A 9,153-nucleotide genomic window follows, 5' to 3' on the forward strand; every position below is an offset into this window, starting at 1 on the left:
ATCCTGCCATCTCCCTGCTACCTGCTCACTGTCCTCATCCTGCCATCTCCCTGCTGCCTGCTCATATTCAATACTGGATTACTTTTTGCACTAATTCCTAAATTCTTGCTGCTACGTTAAGGAACCTCTACTGTTTCTCCACTACCTCAACTCATCACCTCAACACCATATTATTATGTTATGTTATGTCGTGTTTATCGCACTTTTGTTGTTGCTCTTGTTTGCACACTCGAACGTGCACTATGTTGTAAAATTATTTTGTCAATCTGTCTTGTCTCTGCTAGCCAGCTAACTAGGCCTCTTAGTTAGCTAGTTTTAGTTTTTCTGTTAATTTATGTTGTAAATCTATGTTGCATGTAGCACCTTGGTCCTGGAGGAACGTTGTTTCGTTTCACTGTGTACTACCTGTATATGGTTGAAGTGACAATAAAGCCTACTTGACTTGACTTGACTTGACATTTTGAACATTGGCTTTTGGTTCTCTTTCATTTTTCTCTACCTACAGTTTCTGAAAATCTGTAAAATTTAAAATACTTCACACTTTTTACTTGTTTTCAGTTTACATGATAAAGTTAAGCTTACAGATACAGTGGTACCTCAGAACTCGAATATAATCCGTTCAGAACTCCGGATCGAATCCTAAAAAGTTTGAGTTGTGATCGAATTTTCCCCATAAGAAATAATGGAAAACCAATTAATTGGTTCCCGGCCCCAAAAAATGACACCTAAATATGTTTTTTTTTTTTTTTTTGCATTTAACCACAAAATAAACCAGATAAAACAAGAAGAGCATATACTGTACTAAACACATCATCTGTGTTAATCATTTGTAAAGTAAGAAAATAAATGTATCCAAACAATGTGTCCTGCCTCGATCGTCCCACGCCCCCTCATTAACCCCGTGTGGAATCCCCGTGTGATCAACTGTTTCTGGTTGTTGTCATTAGTCCTCTGTATTTTGTCCATGTTTCAGTTTGTTTTCCCAGCCACTCAGTCATTGTATTGTCCGTCTGCAGTTTGCCTGCCTTACCTGTAATTAAACCCCGTATTCCCTGATACCCTGACGTCTGTGCCTTTGTCTCCGTTCCATCCCCACTCTGCACAACAATGTTATTATAATTAAACGTATTAATGGTTTATTATCAATATTAAAATAATGAATAAGAAATCTTTATTTTTTTACAGTTTTTTTATTATATAATAATAATTACTGTTACTGTCTATCATTGTCTAAATGAATTTTTACTGTCTAAATACTTGTATTCAGCTAGTGTAAACATGCACGATGCTATCACAGCGAATGCAAGGCTGAGATTGAAACTTTACCCTTTGTTTCCGCTGAGAGACGTGAGGCGTGACTCATTTCCCCACGTGACTCATTTCCCCGCGCGTACAAGTTATCTTAGGTCGGCATTCACGGTTTGACTTCTGAGACTCAGATCGAGCTCTAGGTAATTTTTTTTCGAACTGGTTGGTTCGACTTTTAAGAAATTCGAGTTCTAATGAGTTCGAGAACTGAGGTACCACTGTATTCAGTTTACAATAGCCCAACATAAAGTTTGAAGTGTTTATTTTATTTCTGCAGTGTTTAAAATAAAGCCAGCTAGTTGGATTTTATTGCATGTTGAACCAGTTTTCCCTGCGTGGAACTGTCATAACAAAATACAAAATTGGTAGTTTCCTGATTTTATGCTTAAGATGGTATAATTGTAATTAACCTCATGTAATTTGAAGCACTAACCATTGAATTATTATTTCTTTTGCAGGAGACTGTGATGAACACTTACAGTTTATCTGATGTTTCTGAATACACTGACTATAGTGATGCAGACTGTGTGCCAGATAGCGACGGAAGCTCCTCCGATGAGTCCAACCAAAGTAGTTCTCTATCTCCTGTTGTCAAGAAATCCCAAAGCGGCCAAAGATTTCCGGAATTATCAAGACAAAAAGAACAGATTCACAATGAGCCTACTAAGACGAGAAAGTCTTCTCAATTGTTAACCCAAGATTTCCCACATAGTGAAGAAAGTGTTTTTGCTTGTAACTCCATCAGCGTGTCATCATCTCAAAGTGTACAGGGCAAATACACCAAGAAGCAGTACTGCTTATTTTGTGGAAAACCATTTTCAAAAATCGCAAGACATTTAGAATCTGCCCATAGTTCTGAGAAAGAAGTTGCAAAAGTTTTACGATTTTCAAAGAATTCAAGAGAACGTCACATCCAGCTAAGCATTCTGAGGAAACGTGGCAATTTTACTCATAATGTAGATGCTGTCAGAGTAGGATCAGGAAACATGGTTGCTTGTTATCGTCCTACGAAGACCAGAAAAGCTAAAGATTACATACATTGCCTTCACTGTCAAGGTCTGTACTCTAAGGACACCCTTTGGAAACATATTAAAATCTGTCCGCAAAATCCAAATCCAGATCCATCGGAAGGTGGTAAAAAATATGTTCGATCATTATGTGCAATGTCTACACCAGTAGGTCTAGATGTTAACCAGAGCTTCAAGGACGTGCTTTGCAACATGGCATATAATGAAATTTCTTCCATAGTTAGGAGTGATAGATGTATCCTCCAGGTGGGACAGCATTTCTTCAATAAAATAGGATCAGACAAGGGCAAGCATGATTACATACGGCAGAAACTTAGAGAGATTGGTAGACTTCTGCAGGAAGCACAAAAGTGCACACCACTGCGCAAGATGGAAGATTTTGTTATACCGTCCAACTTCCCTCATGTGGTTAAAGCCATGAAAGTAGTAGCTGGCTACGATGAAGAAACACATTCATACCAAATTCCATCACTGGCTATGAAACTTGGTCATTCTCTTAAGAAAATTGCAAGCATTGTTGAGAGCAATGCCACAATTGTTGGAGATAATGATCTAGCAAAATCTGCTCGTCGTTACGTTCAAGTACATCAGTCTAAGTGGAGTGAGTGCATTTCTAGCTGTGCCTTAACTACACTAAGGGAAGCAAAGTGGAACACACCTCAGTTGCTGCCCTTTACTCAAGATGTGAAACTGTTGCACTCACACCTGGAAAAAAAGCAAGAAGAAATGCTTAGGCTACTTAAGATTTGTCCTTCACGAGACAGCTACACTGGACTAACCAAGGTTACCCTCACACAGGTCATCCTTTTCAACTGGAGAAGAGAGGGTGAGGTCTCAAAAATGCACATGTCCATCTTTGCATCAAGAAACAAAAAAGAACTTCATGATGATCTTGCCATCTGCATGTCGGACTTTGAAAGAACACTTTATGCGTCTTGAGATTAGGGGCAAGCGAGGTAGGAAGGTTCCTGTTCTTTTAAAACCTTCCATGGTTCATTCCATGGAGCTCCTGATGGAGTTTAGAGAACAATGTGGTGTTCCAACAGAAAACCCTTTTTTGTTTGCTCGACCGGGGGCACTTTCTGCATACCGTGGCAGGGACTGCATACAGCAGTTTGCCAAAGAATGCGGTGCTAAACAACCGGAAGCATTGTCATCCACTAAACTTTGCAAACACATTGCCATGATGTCCAAAGTTTAAAATCTTGAAGAAAATGAAGCAGACCAATTGGCTGACTTTTTGGGCCATGACATCCGTGTCCATAGGGAATATTACCGCTTGCCTGAAGGAACACTTCAGCTGGCAAAAATGAGCAAAGTGTTAATGGCAATGGAAAAAGGAACTCTTTCAGATTTCAAAGGGAAAAAATTGGATGAAATTGAAATCTACCTAGATGGTATGCTAGTATTGTTAAATGTATCTTTAAATGACTGTATAGTCATAAATATTTTTAAACTTAAAGAAAAGTTTATTAAATGTTTGTGTTTATAATTAGAAATATAAAGTATCTTTAAATAAGTATATTCAGAAATCTGTTTAAATTAAAAGGTTTATTAATACGTTTCTGAAATGTTTGTGATTATAAAATCGACCCAACAACCATTGATGAGTCATCTAGTTCTGAGGAAGAGGAACCTGACAAACAGAATGATGGTCTGCCTGAAGATCATAGGTCTGGTGATGTACAGAATTTGTCTGTTGACTCTACTCTGTCTCACAGTGAAGATGTGGATGTTGGTTGTGGTGGCGGCAAAGCATCATCCAAGCGAACATGGAATGTTGAGGAAGTAAAAGCTGTTGAGAGACATATGATGAACTTCATGAGAATTTGTAGAGTTCCTGGAAAGAAAGAGTGTCTCCAGTGTCTCAGTGCAGAACCTGGAAAAGCAGAACATGGACTGGGGTTAAATTCTATGTAAAAAATAGAATAACAGCATTAAAGAGAAAAGGTATGATGTATTTCAAAGAACAAAAGAGTTTGTTAAGGTTGAATAATAATAGTCTTATTTTTTCAGAACAGTAGAGTTGAGAGCTATACGAGGCTTCATATGTTCACTCAGCCCTCACGTCTTTATATTTCAAACAGCAGCTATTTTTTTAAGTTTTAAAAGCAAGTTATGACTTTATGATTTTGAAATGTATATTCTTATGTCTTGTTTAATGAAAGATGCCATTTTATACCTGTGTGTATACTGTATATGTATACCTACATACGTACATATAGGATGGAAAAAACAGTAAATAAAAAGTTCTTGTTAGTCACAATTTTTTGTCCCTAGTTATCCATTTGTCACGATGGATAATAATAGACTGCTTATTTTCTGCAGCATTTCCATTGCACATTAACACTTCATTCTCCTGATCAGTTCTATAGATTCATGTCCCCCCCCCCCCCGTGTTATGAATAGCAAACAACTTAAAAACTGTTCCTAACAATCACAAAATGCATTTGATGCTTCTTGCAAACTGTAAACAGTGAGAATTACATTTTATTGTCAGTTCTTCTTGACAACTGTTTTTTGTCCTCATTTGTGAAAAATGTCCTCAGATTAGTGCTGAACTGGACTTTGTGTGTGTGTGTCACTATGTCCTCAAAATTCACCTAAAAAATACATGACCTCATTTGCAAGGGTTTTTTTCATATTTTTAAAATTTGATTTTTTTGGAAATTTCAACTGATGGGCGTGTAGACGGCATGCGTATCAGCCGTATTTAGCAATAATTTTGGTTCCAAAGCACTGGGAAAACCTTGTCCCCAAGGTGAGGGTGTTCTGACATAGGTCCCCAAAAGTGATCTATGCGCGCGCGCGCGTATGTGTATGTGTGTGTATGTGTGTGTATGTGTGTGTGTGTGTGTGTGTGATAAGGCAGTAGGACAGTGAGGTCAGTAGCAGGGAGGTGAGGTTGGTTCGGGGGTGTTTCTGGAAAGAGGCTTTTAAAAGTTTACAATTTTGAGAAACCTGCCTAACCTGATGTGGAAACCCCAGATTTAAGGGGTGCTGCTTCAGCCTCCCACTTCAAACTGATTAGTTGATTAGACACTTTCCATTATGCCCGTGTTGTTTAAAGCCTCCTGCCTCCCCGTCTCCTCCTTTGCAGTGAGGGTCTAGCTGAAGGTGCCTGTCTGCTTTCTCCTGCTAAAGGCGCCTGTCTGCTTCCTCCTGCTGAAGGCTCCTGTCTGCTTTCTGCCGCTGAAGGCACCTGTCTGCTTCCTCCTGCTGAAGGTGCCTGTCTGCTTTCTCCTGCTGAAGGTGCCTGTCTGCTTCCTGCTGCTGAAGGCACCTGTCTGCTTCCTCCTGCTGAAGGTGCCTGTCTGCTTTCTGCCGCTGAAGGTGCCTGTCTGCTTTCTCCTGCTGAAGGCTCCTGTCTGCTTTCTCCTGTTGAAGGCGCCTGTCTGCTTCCTCCTGCTGAAGGCGCCTGTCTGCTTTCTCCTGCTGAAGGTGCCTGTCTGCTTCCTCCTGCTGAAGGTGCCTGTCTGCTTTCTCCTGCTGAAGGTGCCTGTCTGCTTTCTCCTGCTGAAGGTGCCTGTCTGCTTCCTGCTGCTGAAGGTGCCTGTCTGCTTCCTCCTGCTGAAGGTGCCTGTCTGCTTTCTCCTGCTGAAGGTGCCTGTCTGCTTCCTCCTGCTGAAGGTGCCTGTCTGCTTTCTCCTGCTGAAGGCTCCTGTCTGCTTTCTGCCGCTGAAGGTGCCTGTCTGCTTTCTCCTGCTGAAGGCTCCTGTCTGCTTTCTCCTGCTGAAGGTGCCTGTCTGCTTTCTCCTGCTGAAGGCTCCTGTCTGCTTTCTGCCGCTGAAGGTGCCTGTCTGCTTTCTCCTGCTGAAGGCTCCTGTCTGCTTTCTCCTGTTGAAGGTGCCTGTCTGCTTTCTCCTGCTGAAGGTGCCTGTCTGCTTTCTCCTGTTGAAGGCGCCTGTCTGCTTTCTCCTGCTGAAGGCGTCTGTCTGCTTTCTCCTGTTGAAGGCGCCTGTCTGCTTTCTCCTGTTGAAGGCGCCTGTCTGCCTTCTGCTGCTGAAGGTGCCTGTCTGCTTTCTCCTGCTGAAGGCGCCTGTCTGCTTCCTGCTGCTGAAGGTGCCTGTCTGCTTCCTGCTGCTGAAGGTACCTGTCTGCTTCCTGCTGCTGAAGGTGCCTGTCTGCTTCCTGCTGCTGAAGGCTCCTGTCTGCTTCCTCCTGCTGAAGGCTCCTGTCTGCTTTCTGCCGCTGAAGGTGCCTGTCTGCTTCCTGCTGCTGAAGGTGCCTGTCTGCTTCCTCCTGCTGAAGGTGCCTGTCTGCTTCCTGCTGCTGAAGGTGCCTGTCTGATTTCTCCTGCTGAAGGTGCCTGTCTGCTTTCTCCTGCTGAAGGTGCCTGTCTGCTTCCTGCTGCTGAAGGCACCTGTCTGCTTCCTCCTGCTGAAGGTGCCTGTCTGCTTTCTCCTGCTGAAGGCTCCTGTCTGCTTTCTGCCGCTGAAGGTGCCTGTCTGCTTTCTCCTGCTGAAGGCTCCTGTCTGCTTTCTCCTGTTGAAGGCGCCTGTCTGCTTCCTCCTGCTGAAGGTGCCTGTCTGCTTCCTCCTGCTGAAGGTGCCTGTCTGCTTCCTGCTGCTGAAGGTGCCTGTCTGATTTCTCCTGCTGAAGGTGCCTGTCTGCTTTCTCCTGCTGAAGGCGCCTGTCTGCTTCCTGCTGCTGAAGGCGCCTGTCTGCTTTCTCCTGCTGAAGGTGCCTGTCTGTTTCCTGCTAAAGGTGCCTGTCTGCTTCCTGCAGAAGGTGCCTGTCTGATTTCTCCTGCTGAAGGTGCCTGTCTGCTTTCTCCTGCTGAAGGCGCCTGTCTGCTTCCTGCTGCTGAAGGCGCCTGTCTGCTTTCTCCTGCTGAAGGTGCCTGTCTGCTTCCTGCTAAAGGTGCCTGTCTGCTTCCTGCAGAAGGTGCCTGTCTGATTTCTCCTGCTGAAGGTGCCTGTCTGCTTTCTCCTGCTGAAGGTGCCTGTCTGCTTCCTGCTGCTGAAGGTGCCTGTCTGCTTTCTCCTGCTGAAGGTGCCTGTCTGCTTCCTGCTGCTGAAGGTGCCTGTCTGCTTCCTCCTGCTGAAGGTGCCTGTCTGCTTTCTCCTGCTGAAGGTGCCTGTCTGCTTTCTCCTGCTGAAGGCGCCTGTCTGCTTTCTCCTGCTGAAGGTGCCTGTCTGCTTCCTGCTAAAGGTGCCTGTCTGCTTCCTGCAGAAGGTGCCTGTCTGATTTCTCCTGCTGAAGGTGCCTGTCTGCTTTCTCCTGCTGAAGGTACCTGTCTGCTTCCTGCTGCTGAAGGTGCCTGTCTGCTTCCTCCTGCTGAAGGTGCCTGTCTGCTTCCTGCTGCTGAAGGTGCCTGTCTGATTTCTCCTGCTGAAGGTGCCTGTCTGCTTTCTCCTGCTGAAGGCGCCTGTCTGCTTTCTCCTGCTGAAGGCGCCTGTCTGCTATCTCCTGCTGAAGGTGCCTGTCTGCTTCCTGCTGCTGAAGGTGCCTGTCTGCTTCCTGCTGCTGAAGGCGCCTGTCTGCTTCCTGCCGCTGAAGGTGCCTGTCTGCTTCCTGCTGCTGAAGGCGCCTGTCTGCTTCCTGCCGCTGAAGGTGCCTGTCTGCTTCCTGCTGTTGAAGGCGCCTGTCTGCTTCCGGCTGCTGAAGGCGCCTGTCTGCTTCCTGCTGCTGAAGGCCCCTGTCTGCTTTCTCCTGCTGAAGGTGCCTGTCTGCTTCCTGCTGCTGAAGGCCCCTGTCTGCTTTCTCCTGCTGAAGGTGCCTGTCTGCTATCTCCTGCTGAAGGTGCCTGTCTGCTTCCTGCTGCTGAAGGTGCCTGTCTGCTTCCTGCTGCTGAAGGCGCCTGTCTGCTTCCTGCCGCTGAAGGTGCCTGTCTGCTTCCTGCTGCTGAAGGTACCTGTCTGCTTCCTGCTGTTGAAGGCGCCTGTCTGCTTCCTGCTGCTGAAGGCGCCTGTCTGCTTCCTGCTGCTGAAGGCCCCTGTCTGCTTTCTCCTGCTGAAGGTGCCTGTCTGCTTCCTGCTGCTGAAGGCCCCTGTCTGCTTTCTCCTGCTGAAGGTGCCTGTCTGCTTCCTGCTGCTGAAGGCGCCTGTCTGCTTCCTGCTGCTGAAGGCCCCTGTCTGCTTTCTCCTGCTGAAGGTGCCTGTCTGCTTCCTGCTGCTGAAGGCCCCTGTCTGCTTTCTCCTGCTGAAGGCGCCTGTCTGCTTCCTGCCGCTGAAGGTGCCTGTCTGCTTCCTGCTGCTGAAGGTACCTGTCTGCTTCCTGCTGCTGAAGGTGCCTGTCTGCTTCCTGCTGCTGAAGGCTCCTGTCTGCTTCCTCCTGCTGAAGGCTCCTGTCTGCTTTCTGCCGCTGAAGGTGCCTGTCTGCTTCCTGCTGCTGAAGGTGCCTGTCTGCTTCCTCCTGCTGAAGGTGCCTGTCTGCTTCCTGCTGCTGAAGGTGCCTGTCTGCTATCTCCTGCTGAAGGTGCCTGTCTGCTTTCTGCTGCTGAAGGTGCCTGTCTGCTTTCTCCTGCTGAAGGTGCCTGTCTGCTTTCTCCTGCTGAAGGTACCTGTCTGCTTCCTGCTGCTGAAGGTGCCTGTCTGCTTTCTGCCGCTGAAGGTGCCTGTCTGCTTTCTCCTGCTGAAGGTGCCTGTCTGCTTCCTGCTGCTGAAGGTACCTGTCTGCTTCCTGCTGCTGAAGGCTCCTGTCTGCTTTCTGCCGCTGAAGGTGCCTGTCTGCTTCCTGCTGCTGAAGGTGCCTGTCTGCTTCCTGCTGCTGAAGGTGCCTGTCTGATTTCTCCTGCTGAAGGTGCCTGTCTGCTTCCTCCTGCTGAAGGTGCCTGTCTGCTTCCTGCTGCTGAAGGTGCCTGTCTGATTTCTCC

The 9,153-nt window shown here is 46.3% G+C and overlaps 1 long non-coding RNA gene across 1 annotated transcript; it reads right to left on the reverse strand.

Moving 5' to 3' along the window:
- Positions 1-3,872: 3,872 nt before the first annotated feature.
- Positions 3,873-5,491, reverse strand: LOC140582363 (uncharacterized). Its single transcript, XR_011985306.1, has 2 exons — positions 5,307-5,491; positions 3,873-4,215 (listed from the first exon to the last, which is right to left on the reverse strand). It is a non-coding gene; the product is annotated as an uncharacterized lncRNA (long non-coding RNA).
- Between the last annotated feature and the right edge of the window lie 3,662 nt (positions 5,492-9,153).

The sequence above is a fragment of the Paramormyrops kingsleyae genome, chromosome 24 (genome assembly GCF_048594095.1).
Source record: "Paramormyrops kingsleyae isolate MSU_618 chromosome 24, PKINGS_0.4, whole genome shotgun sequence".
Lineage (NCBI taxonomy): Eukaryota > Metazoa > Chordata > Actinopteri > Osteoglossiformes > Mormyridae > Paramormyrops > Paramormyrops kingsleyae.